Source organism: Xenopus laevis, chromosome 1S (genome assembly GCF_017654675.1).
Source record: "Xenopus laevis strain J_2021 chromosome 1S, Xenopus_laevis_v10.1, whole genome shotgun sequence".
NCBI classification, from domain to species: domain Eukaryota; kingdom Metazoa; phylum Chordata; class Amphibia; order Anura; family Pipidae; genus Xenopus; species Xenopus laevis.
In genome coordinates this window covers 137,030,086-137,042,706 of record NC_054372.1, presented here as the reverse complement: position 1 = coordinate 137,042,706, position 12,621 = coordinate 137,030,086, and the positions used below count along the sequence as shown (strand labels likewise).

The 12,621-nt window shown below is 34.8% G+C and overlaps 1 pseudogene; it reads right to left on the bottom strand.

The window, feature by feature from the left end:
- Window positions 1-9,308: 9,308 nt before the first annotated feature.
- Window positions 9,309-12,621, bottom strand: part of LOC108705073 — a 260,667-nt pseudogene continuing 257,354 nt past the window's right edge.

Sequence of the window (12,621 nt, the reverse complement as noted above, 5' to 3'; positions counted from 1 at the left end):
TTCAATAAATGTTTGCTATTATTTGAACTTTAAGTATAACAAGTAATTAGTTAAAAATATGTAACATTAGAAGTGAGCCCAGAAGAGAGGGCTGTTAAAAATATTAGTTTGTGTTTTTATGGCATGGGGCATAGAGTTGTGACTCAGGTTGTGATACAGGTTAATGCAGAACTATAAACTATATGGGGAGTTGACTGCTGGGTAAGATGGGCAGAAACCCAACAAAGAAACTGAGGCCCAATCTAATAGTGTAGGCAACAAAATAAAAACCAGACCTTTATTGACATATAATTTAAAAAAACACTTCCCAATATTTAAAGCTTTTCTCCTTGATGCCAATAATGAAAATGGCATCCAAGCACCTGATGAAGGATATGTATATCCAAAACATGTTGTGCATGCAAAAATAAAACAATATTGATGAGTTTATGTTGATCTTTGATGGTCTTGGCGCTGCCATTACTCTGTGGAGATGAACCTTGTTACAGACTAAAGTGTGGGAGGATATCACCAAAAATGTAAAATTACCAATAATGCAAATGATCCTAGATGCCAATAATATTCAAAGGGACAAAGAAAGATAAAAATATAGAAATTCCAATATTTGTCCTCCTCCCACCTAAAACTGACCAGTTCTGTCGCCTTCATCTCCATTTTATCAAGATATTGGGCTTGGGGGTTCTAAATATCTAAATCTGGAGCAGCATGTAAACAGCATAGTGTAGTAGGCCTTTCCATCATCTCTAAGGCAGGTACGATGTTAGTTATAGAACAAGCTGGAGGTATGGAAATGAGTAGAATCGTTATGGGGTTTTTGTGTATTTTCTATTGATTGGCTCCATTGTGAATTTCTCCTTTTTACCTAGCATTTTAAAGCATAATGTAAGCACTTGCTTGAACTTATCTTTAAAAAAAACAGACAGAGCATGTCAATTTGGAAAATACTGAAAAATACTCTAATTAATGTATTCCTAAAAAGATTGATCTTTCAGCTACATCAAATTGCCAAAGGTATCTGCATGTACATTTCTAGGTGCCTGTTCTGCTTCGGCTGTCTTACTGAAAATGAATGTTAATAAAATGCAGTGCTCATTGACTACATTGAAGCTAGCAGCGTGTCTAACCTGCACAGGGGATAACAAATAGCATAGCTCTGAAGCTACTAAGTTATCTTTAGAGAAAAATCTAATACAAGCTTTATTTTGTCATCTATTTTCTACAGGCTGTTTGGGTGTCTCACTGATTCATTTCCTCGATATCTGGCTAAAACCTTGATTAAAAACATATTCATGAATTTATCCAGAAGAAGGATGCTTTTAATTTTTTTCCATTAAAATAATGGTAAATTCATTTAACATCTAGAGATACTGATTTAAACTACATTATCTGTCTCTAAAGATGAGCTATAACAGGATTACACGTAGCTCAAAGAATTGTCAATATTCTACATAAATATAAAAAGTTTTACGGTTATACAAAATTGTTACGGTGTCCAGACACTGACTCATCCTCTGCAGTATCCACCTATTGTCCAGTCCAGGGGTCCCCAACCTTTTTCACCTGTGAGCAACATTCTGATGTAAAAAGAGTTGAGGAGCAACACAAGCACGAAAAATGTTCCTGGGATGCCAAATAAGGGCTGTGATTAGCTATTGGTGGCCCCTATGTGGACTGGTAGCCTACAGGAGCCTCTGTTTGGCAGTATATCTGTTTTTTATACAACACAAATTTGCCTCCAAGCCTGGAATTCAAAAATAAGCACCTGCTTTGAAGCCACTGGGAGCAACATCCATGGGGTTGGAGAGCAACATGTTGCTCACAAGCTACTGGTTGGGGATCACTGGTCCAGTCCATACTATACAAGATGGACAAATATTTGTATATTATACTGTCAGCTATTGGATAACAGAAGAATGTAGCCCCTAGGTTATATACAGGAACATACAAGAAAATAGAGGCAAGACAAAATGCCAAGACCTTCTGTACTTGGTCCCTTTTAAACTACAGAAACAAAGGTTAGTAGCACCTGGTGATGAGTCTGTCCCCTTACTCTTCTGATTAGGCTTCGGTGGGATGGCACTTCTGGTTCACAGTGATATCACTTCTGGTTTCATGAGCCCTGAGTTGGAATATAAGCTATGTGCAGGCTGGGTAGAGAGTCTACGTAGGGGAACATACTGGGCAGCTGGTCAGCAGGTCAGGGTCAGGAATGGGTCTGTCTAACGCAGGACTTTATACCATGGCCACAAGAAGATACCTTGGTGAATTGCTGCAGTATTCAAAGCAACAAAAATATCAAGGACTGCATTTTCTTGTATTTCCTAAACATTGCTGGCTAATATGATGTTAACAATGCAGGGAAAGCAACTACAGTGTCAAATATTTTGAAAGGAATCTTCACCATTGCATGGTTATTTATGTGAAAGAGATGCAAAGCAAAGCCAATAAGAAACTCTGAATAATGTCATTTCATATTTCATTATGTATGCAAATGCATGAAATGGATGAGCATTGACACTATGCAAAAGGGAAATTGTCTTTATACATGTTCCTTTGCAACTTGTAGCAAACACTTATGTTCCTCTTTAATATGTTTTGAATTATATGTAAATGCATACATTGATGCAAGGGAATACTAGTATTTCTGCCAGGCTGGACTTGGTGGTAAGTTCAGGGTTCATTCCACTAAATAAATTGGATGGACAAATGCTGGGGTTTCTTTTAGGGATGCACCGAATCCACTATATTGGATTTGGCCGAATCCAGATTCGGCCGAATACAGAACCGAATCCGAACCCTAATTTGCATATGCAAATTAGGGGTAGGAAGGGGAAAAGTCACGCGATTTCCCTCCCTGTCCCTAATTTGCATATGCAAATTAGGATTCGGATTCAGTTCGGCCAGGCAGAAGGATTCGGCCGAATCCGAATCCTGCTGAAAAAGGCCGAATCCTGAACCGAATCCTGGATTCGGTGCATCCCTAGTTTCTTTATTGGAGCACAGTTTACTTCCATAGTCTATAAAACATCAACATGAAATATCCTGTAGGATAGCTCCTGGTGTATTTGTGAAGGCTGCTTAAAAAACCAAATTGTTTTTAACATTATTTACTTGTAGTATTTACTAGTAGTATGTATAAAATAACTGTGCCTGATGATTGCCCATGAAAAATTAAAATTAAACTGAAGAGGCTGCTCAGATAAGTAGTAAAATATGTTCAACCCAAATGGGTTAAGGAGATGCCAAATTGCATATTTAAAGCAATTTTTCTCACTGCACTTTATTATTCACAAACAACAGTCTGTTCTGCAGAGTCATCCATTTAACAGATCAATGACCCTCATTCCTGTGTGGTCTAAACAGGATCCTTACTGCCTGCCATAGCTATTGACCTTTTTCCCAGTTTTGTTTGCAGGTTACAGGCTGTGAGCTAATAGGATGATTATTAAAAGATGGCACTAAGTGGGCTGCAGATGGAATGGGATTCCCGTTGCTGTTATTGCTAAATGTTTTTTAGTATAAGAACAGAATATACAACACACCTAAGCTTAGTTTCTTATACATATATTTTTTGCATATCAGATAACACACAGAATTGTATTAGTCTCTTTGTCACTCTGCCATCTTTCTGTAATAACAGTATGAAATAGAAAAATCTCTAGAAAAAGTCCAGAAACCTGCAATTTTAGCTTACGTTACCACTCCACATAATACTCTGATAGGGAAGAAAAACAGTTCCCAAAGGCAGTTGGAGCAATCTATCCACAATAATATGTGCGTTTGGGCAACAATCTATTATCTGCACTGTAGGTTTCAGATATTTGATTGCCCATCTGCGGGGACATATACTTATTTTCAGTATATATCTGCAAGCCTCTGCAAATCAGCATTCAAGAACAGCTACTTGGAGTTTTTTGCAGCATCTGCACAAATTTCCCTATGAATTATGTACTAAATGAATTTCTTTGGGAAACAGTTTATAAAATCATTGCAGATACTAGGTCAAGTGAAAATAAGCACACTTTAGATAGTAGTTTACTTAAAAAATATTATATCAAATGAATAAACAAACGTGTTGATCTCTAGCAGATCTACAGCTACTACTTCAGCTCCCATTCTCTATGCAATACTTTTCTGTTTTTTAGTTGTACTATGAGACCATCAGATGCCCTATTGAAAACTGCATATACAGACAAACAGATTATAACATAAAACGCTTTCCTGAAGCATTAAAACACACCTGCGAGGAATGAATGTCAATTAAAGGAGAACAAAACCACCCCAATAATAAAACCCCTACCCACTACCGACATAGATGAACCTAAAAACTGTGTGTTCCTCAAAGATTAAGTGCCTGATTCTTTAGATTTCCTTTCTTACCACTGAGGCTAGCTATAAATAATCTGACTTTCATTTCTTAGTATTTGTCTCCCAAGAAAATATATTGAGCTTGTAGTTTTAAAATATGCATTCCTCCTAATTTCCTAATTTTATTGCTTGAGACATGAATGCGCAGGCAACAAATTTTAAAATGTTATAATTTGATTTGTTATGAGTTCATTTCTCAGTCAATAAATTGATAACAATAAATTACACCCATAACTTCATATGGGGAGAAGGTACCATTTATTTTTTCTTACATTTTTAGATGCTAGTTTCTATGAAGGTGTTACTGTCTAAAACAGAGTTTCTAGTTCTACCTAAGCAGTTATAGTATTACTTCCATAGGCTTGTGCTCAGAAAGCAAACGCTTAAGTGACCTTATAGCCATGTGCAGATTCGTCACGAAGTTCCATATTACGCCATCTGCAAAAATTTAGTTGAAACTTCATCTAAAATTCGCCATGTTGATCAATTCACTTTGCTTGAAGAAACCAAACAGACGTGCGACAAATGCATATGTTATTTTATCCGTCCTCCACATCAACCAAAGGGATCTGAGCCATCCCACTGTCTATACAGCATAAGGACATAAACATAAATATATGGTTTATTCATTTTAATGTAGGATACAACACACCCATATATTATCTGTTGGTAGTCAGATTTATTAGTAGTTGTGTCTGTGTTAGTAAGCTAGTAGTAATATATAATTTAAAGATGGTACTTTGCAACATAGCGTAGTAGTGGTTACCATTACCAATCAACCAGAAGTAATGTCAAAAACTTTACCAAATAAATTCCTAAACTAGCGTATATTTCTTTTTACTTTTATCTTGAGACAAGGAGGTGCAATCTGCTGGTAGGCTGGTGGGGGGAGGGGTGTTATCACTCCAACTTGCAGTGCTGCAATAAAGAGTGACTAAAGTTTATCAGAGCATAAGTCACATTGCTTGAGGGCACCTGGGAATATAACAAAATGTTTAGCCCCATGTCTGATTTTTTTAAAAAAAAAAAATCTGATTGCTCTTTTGAAAAACAGATTTTAGTGTTGTTTTCTGCTGCATCGGCTCTATTAACCAATGTGTTTTGAAGAAAGAAGTGTAGTCTGCCTATACCAGAAAGCAGGCAATGTATCTGTAACTACATTTTTGAGTTACTTTAACGTTCTTCTGAGAGTACCTAAAAGCACAGGGTTGATTCTGATGCATATAATGTATATAGTCACAGGAATCCTTGTTCAAGTCTAGTAGAACAAGTCAATTGCAGTCAGATGGCTCAGTGCAGGTCAACAACAGGTATAAGGCCACAGTTGAGTACCCTGTGACATTCTTACAACTAATTTCTATTAAACAGTCCTTTGATTTCAATAAATTCACCACTGTATAACACAAGTTAAAACTGATTAAACAAATAACAGTAAAAACTACTGGAAGAAAAGTGAATATACAGGACCCATTCATGTCATTTTTACATTTACAAAGAAAACACAGTAAATCAGTAATGTGAGAAAGCTTTATTTGTACAAACCAAAACATGTTACAGATCAGTGACCTCATTTTCCAGCTATATATTCATCTTCACAGCACCATGTGAAGTTCAGGCTACACTTCCAAGCAGTTTACAATATATTCTTCATCTTCCTCTGGCTTGAGATCTGTCATTTCAGAGAGCCTGAACAAAAAAAAATAAAAACCTTTATTAACATAGAAAGTCATTACATTCCAGCCCTCAAACTGAAGCAGTTACCACAGCTAATCTTGGAAGGAGTAACAATTATAAGCATTGCTTCATGAATTTGCTGTGGATGGAGATAAGACCATCAGAAGCTTTCATTACTGGTACATTTTAGTCATGGTGATTTTGGATCAAAGTTTGTTATTCATTAAATACTAGCAAATTAATGGTTTGAAAATATAAAATTATTCATGTCTACCTTAAAAGAAAACATAACCTTTGTTTTTTTTTTCCTTAACATTTGTCTAATGGCAGTATTGAGAGATGGATTTATATTTCTGTTGGAAGCTGACTATAGTTTTCATTAATAAAAGTGTTACTTGCCCTGGTTTTAGGTTCTGAATTTTCAACAAGCATATATACTGTATAAATATATATATATATATTCATCTCACTAATATTTTTAAAGGGGCATTGAAATAAGAATTTTTTGGGGCTTTTCTAGGTTTATTTTTATCTGTTTTAAGAGCACATGGTGCAACAATACTGCTTCCCAAACACATCCCTTTAAGCCTACTTATTACTCAAAGATACATCTATATTTAGAATATTACATAAAAAGGTAACACTGATTTTATTTACATATAATTTAACACTGATTTTATTTACATATTATATAACGGAGACATGATTATCCTGTAAATGATATCCTTATAAATGGTGCTTAGTGATGTCATCAGTTACAACTTGTGCTTAGTGATGTAATTCCCATCATGAATCATGATTGAAAGTTGTTAAGTATAATATATAAGGTACCCGTGTTGTAAAATATGAAGATACTAAAATTCACCTTAGAGTTCCATGACCTGTATAAAAGCACTTGGCCATTGCTATATATTTAGGTAGTGGAACATCTAAACTGAGAGGCTCAATTAAAGTCATTAAAGTGCTATTAAACACTCATATACTCATATACTCATGTTTGTACAGGATCACCCTTTCAGTATAGAAATGGTTCCTTGAAATACACTCACATTTTCATTCCTATTGTTGTAGCCATCATTTTCCTTATTCATTGCCTTAACATATGCAACATGATTTGCTTTCACTCCTATCACTTCCCTTTTCTCTTCTTTAGTCTTTTGTGATCTGTATGTCATTGCCCCTTGTGCTATTTAAATGTTTCTCATTTGTCAGTTTATTACTTTGTGTATTTTCTTTTCTCCAGAAGAAGTGAAGACAATGATGAAGGTCTTTTTTTTACCCATGACCAATAAAGTTCCAATAGCCCACTTTCATCCACTTCATATTTCCTCAGAGAAATGTTTTTTTTTTTTTGCTGATTTAGTGCATTTTTTTCTTGGTTGAAAGCCATTTAAAATGATGAACTCTTGGTTCTTTTCTTTTTTTTCATTGGCAGTAAATTACCATACATCCTTTAGTTTTCATATTGATTTATGTACAGTAGGAATTTTTTATTTTACTGAATTGTTTTAAGACACCATAGTCTTCTTGGCCATTCTATTCATTTCTTTAAAGACATGATCTCGTCAGACAAAAAGTTTTTACTTACTACATAACTGATACAATGCATAATTCAATATAAGGTATTGAAAACAAGAAGAATAAGAAGAAAAAAAAGAAACTTACTTAACTTAACTTTACTTTTAAATTGATGTTCTCATATGGAGATTGCCTGGCATTTTCCTTTCAGGCAAAAATATCAGTTGTTTTATAGAAGTCATAAAACACAGACAATTATCGTTTATTGAAAGATATAATTTACATTTACAACATTACTACCCAGTGACCACTTTATTAAGCTAAAAGGAAAAAAAACTCTGGTGTGGAGCAATCCAACCTCTCAAACTAATCAAAGATATAGAGCAAAAACTTAGAAAAATAGGCTAATTTATAATGGGAAGGAAGTGGGACCCATTTACTATTGTGGCCAATTTCTAATAAATATGTGCATTTTTTTCCAAAGTTAAGTTTGCTCCCCAGAATTCCAACTGCAAGGTTTCACAAAAAAATTAAGTGGAAGTACTATGCAATAAGGAAACCTGTACTTGCCATACATGAATCTGATCAACACTGATCTTTGGGTGTGGTAGAGGTCATTTTTTTAGGCAGTTTGACTTAGTTTTAGTTTACAGCTTGGCCACAAGTTCACTAGGGCTCAGTCTGGATGAGTTATGCAAAAAGAAAACCTGATCTGTAGCACATTTTTCCCAAATATGTTTTTCATGGTTTTAAAAGATGTAGCCATGAAACTGGCTGATCTAGAATATCATATCTGTGCATGAATGGCCACTTCTAAACAAAATAATACAATAGGTTGTTGTATGTGATAATTGTTCTCAGTGCATGTACTGTATGTAACATGAAAAGATAGTGGAAAGATGGAAAGATAATGAAGTAACATTTGTTGGATCTTTGGCAAGAAGCCACCAGGTCAATGCACAAATGGCCCCAACTGTGGTACCTTGGTGTATTATTATTATTCATGTGATTCCTCTTCTTGATGGATATATGTGGCACTGGTGGATCCAAAAGTAACAGGGACAGCAGCTCCTTTTCACTTTCGTTTAGATCCATTTGTCCCTGTCTTTGGTGAATGAGCAGATACATTTTATTCATTTTTAACTTAACTTAAATTACCTTACTTAATGGCTGCCATCACAGTGTAAAAAGTACAGGTCTTATTAACTTGCAGCTTTTGTCATGGTCACTGCAAGTGAATTATACACTTACTAAAGAGAGATAGAAGTCAACAAATCTCTATTGCATGGAAATACACATGTAAAGGGATGCTACTTCAGCGTAGGGAATGTTGTTGCCATTAACAGTGACATACAGTATCTGCAGCCAATGCACTAGGCCATAGAAGCTCTAGGTACCAGAAACAGAGGTATAATGTTTTGTGTGTGGCAAGGGTGCAAAATATTATCTACGCATTGACGAGGCCTTGCAAAATATATTTATCACAAGCCATATGAGACAACTGTATTGCCAAAATAACTTGTGAATCAATGATTTTTATTATAGGTTATATTGACATAGTTGGGAGACATACTGCACAGTTTTATTGTGGACAAAAGTGAAGATCTTTGTGATGATCTATCACCTTTAGCCCCGTCTTCTATTATTTGTTAAATTACTTTTTCCAGCTTTATACCTACAAGAACCGCATGCCTGTGCTGACTGAACAAAAGCATTGTTGGCTAATGAAGCATATAGCATGTGCTTTGTCAGCCTGTTCATTATAATTGAATGAAATAGATAAAGAAATTAAAATATCATTCAGGAATGATGCTGGCTGGTTTCATAAAGTAAACAAATATTTATTTTCAAGTTTTCATGCTCACTATACATGCATTTTACTTTCTATGCTTATGATCTTAAAATAGAAAGACCTGGCTAAATCAACCTCAGTAACCACAGCCTTTTATTGTGTATACTATTGGAATTCAGTGTTGAACTGTGAATGGCAGCAACTGCTACCCTTGAATTTGTGTCTACACATCACCTTCTACATACATTGTAACCTCTTACAGGCAGGGCCTACAATATCCACTTGTCACTTAACTATAATTAACTATAATAATATAATTGTATGCTGTGCTTGTTTTATTGTTCCCTTTGTCTATTCTATTGCATTATTTGTACTGCATATACAACGTGTATACCACTGCATATATACAACTAGTGCTATATTAATATATGTATTATAATATTATGCTTGAGCAATTTCTCAAAGATTTTTTCAGAGGAGCTACAATAACAAATGTCAATACATGTTGAGAAAATCAACTGATCAAATTCACTTAGCAGCTGATTGGATTGAAAGTTGACAGTGATTAGTAGTAATGAATCAGGCACTGATTTATAACAGACCTAACATCGTTTGTCCTGGGAGTCAGAATGGCAGATGTTATTATGTTGTTAATATTTGTCCAAAGAAATCACATTTGCATGTAAACGTTATTGTGCTAAATTGAAAATGTGTGGTTTCCTCTCTCTACTGGAATACTTTCAAACAAAGCATAAAACTAAAAATATTTTTTTGTATGTTTAGAAAATTTACATTTTTGTGGCTTGTGTTTACCTTGTTCTTCTTCATTTTTTCTCAGATACTTCATCATTATACTATTTACATCATCTTCACTGCCTTCTGCTTCAGGCCTTTTAATTTCCTGGACCATTTCTGAAGTCATTGTTTTCCCAGAATGGCCTTCTCCTTTAAATATACGGCCGATCTTCCCTGATGCTTGAACTTTTCTTTAATGAACTTTTTAAGCCACCGAGGAAAGTTTGTGCTCATTTAAAGGCAGGTCTCCAAAATGAACACTCAGATGCCTCTGTCCTTCTTTTCTATCTCTGGAATATTTTGATATATTTTGAACTGACTCAGCCTTTGAAGAGCTGGGAGGATGTCATCCCCATCATCTGGCAATTTCCTCTCATAACTGAGACTTGGTAGCTTGGTTTATTTTGAAAAACAAGAGGTTGCTTCCCAAAATAATTTTCTGCCGCTTCCTCAACTGGTGTTTCAAGACATTTTCTCCAAGGTTTAGGTCTTGAAGAAATACTGTATTCTTCTAAAACAGATGATTGTTTGATGCCTACTATATTATGAGGATTTTGGAAAGACTCACACAATCCATGATGAGAAGCAGTGAAGACTTGCTGAAAGCATTAACCCTTTGCTTGTAGAATGTCTCTCATCTGAAATCTTCCAAAAAGTCAAGGAGAACTCATCATCATTTTCATCATTATTTTTCAGGTTTGTGCAGCGTCTTAGGGACGAAGCACCAGTTGTCCTATAAATAGGCAATGAAGAGGTATCTTCTAAGACTAGGGATGCTTTATCCTTTTCAGCAGACCTCTTCTTCCTAAGCTTATCTAGGAAGTCAGAGAGAGCAGAAGAAGACCTTGAAAATGTATCTTCAGTCATTGAAGTAAATTTTCGATTTAGCGTTGGGGTTATGTTACTATCTTTGAGATCAGATTGTTTTACGGTATTCTCAGATTCAACAGCCATAACATTGCTTCCAATATGTTTTCCTCTACTACTTAATGATGAACTAGGTCTACTTATAACTTCATCTTCAGCCTGCAAAACATAATTCAGATGGATAATTTATACTTCTTATGAGAACAGTAAAATATATACAGGATTTTGACCAGCAGACATAATTAATAAAAACTGTTAATATAGTGTGGTATTGCCCTGAACGTGGTAATGGATAACATTTTATATCTGTCGGTGGGCAGGGTTTAGTGGTAATAGTTAAAAACTAGATTTATAAGTGGATATCCATGCTGAAAATTTCTGGGGATATTTTGATATAAGTTGGGGCAGCCTTCCCATGATAATTATTAAATGCTACAAGACTGCTGTCATATTCGGGCAGGAGCAGGATTTACATATATCCCTGCTTAAAACGGGAGAAGATCATACATTAATAATGTTGGCTAACTTATCTGATATTACTTAAATAAACCAAATAAAGTACTTGATAATGTACTTATACACAAATAATGTAATTGCTAAGAAAGTTGTATAACATGATGTGGTTAGTTTGGAAACCAATTAAAGTGTAAACAAAGTAGTGCTCTTTAGAATATTTTGCAAATTCCTATTTTATGTAGGGGTCACTATTATAAAATAATAAAGAAAAACATCTTCACATAACTGATTTATTCATAAAGCATCAATATATTCTTTAGAAAAGTGCAGATTCAAGTGAAGAAAAAAATATGCCAGCAGTGAAATAAATAACAATCTGTAATTTGCTGTTCAGAGATAGCAATCTAAGAAGATTATGTGGCACATGCAACAAAGAACAGACTGCGTAGGTTGCAATTTAGCTCATCTTAACAACTGGGACCAAGAAGATTATCTTTTCATCCCTTTTGGGGTAAAATAGGATTTTAAGAATAATATGGTAATTTTCAAATTATCTTTCTACAAGGTACTATGTAAGTGGTTGCATTTTGTACAGAGATATAGAAAAAGGAAGGCAATTTTTCAGAATAATAAAATATGTTGCTCAACAAGTTTTTAATTAAAATCTACAAAAATACTATATATAGTTCTATGTATATAATGTAATGTGCCATTTTTATGTTCAATGTTAGAACAAATACGTTTTGGTAATGTATTTGCGTCAAATTATGTTATTGGCATATTCACATTCGGAGAGAAGGAGATCTCAGTAAAGGGTTATCATATCCACTCACAAACAACCACAACCTTGAAAGTTTATAGTTAAATTGTTCCATTCCTTTTACCAGTTTAGCTGCACACCTCTGCAATGTTTACAGCACAAAATTTGATAAAGAGGCCCACATAACACTGAAACTGCTAATATATCCAACACAGTTATCTGTTTCTTAAAAAAATAAATGCCATTTTCTATGCTGAAATCCAGCTAACCGTTCTATTTCTGCATCATTTGAACTCCTGGCAGGGAAGGAGGGACTAAACACTGATGTTGCACATTGTAACAACTACTCCACAGCTTACAGACATCATGCAGGAACTACATAACCCACAAT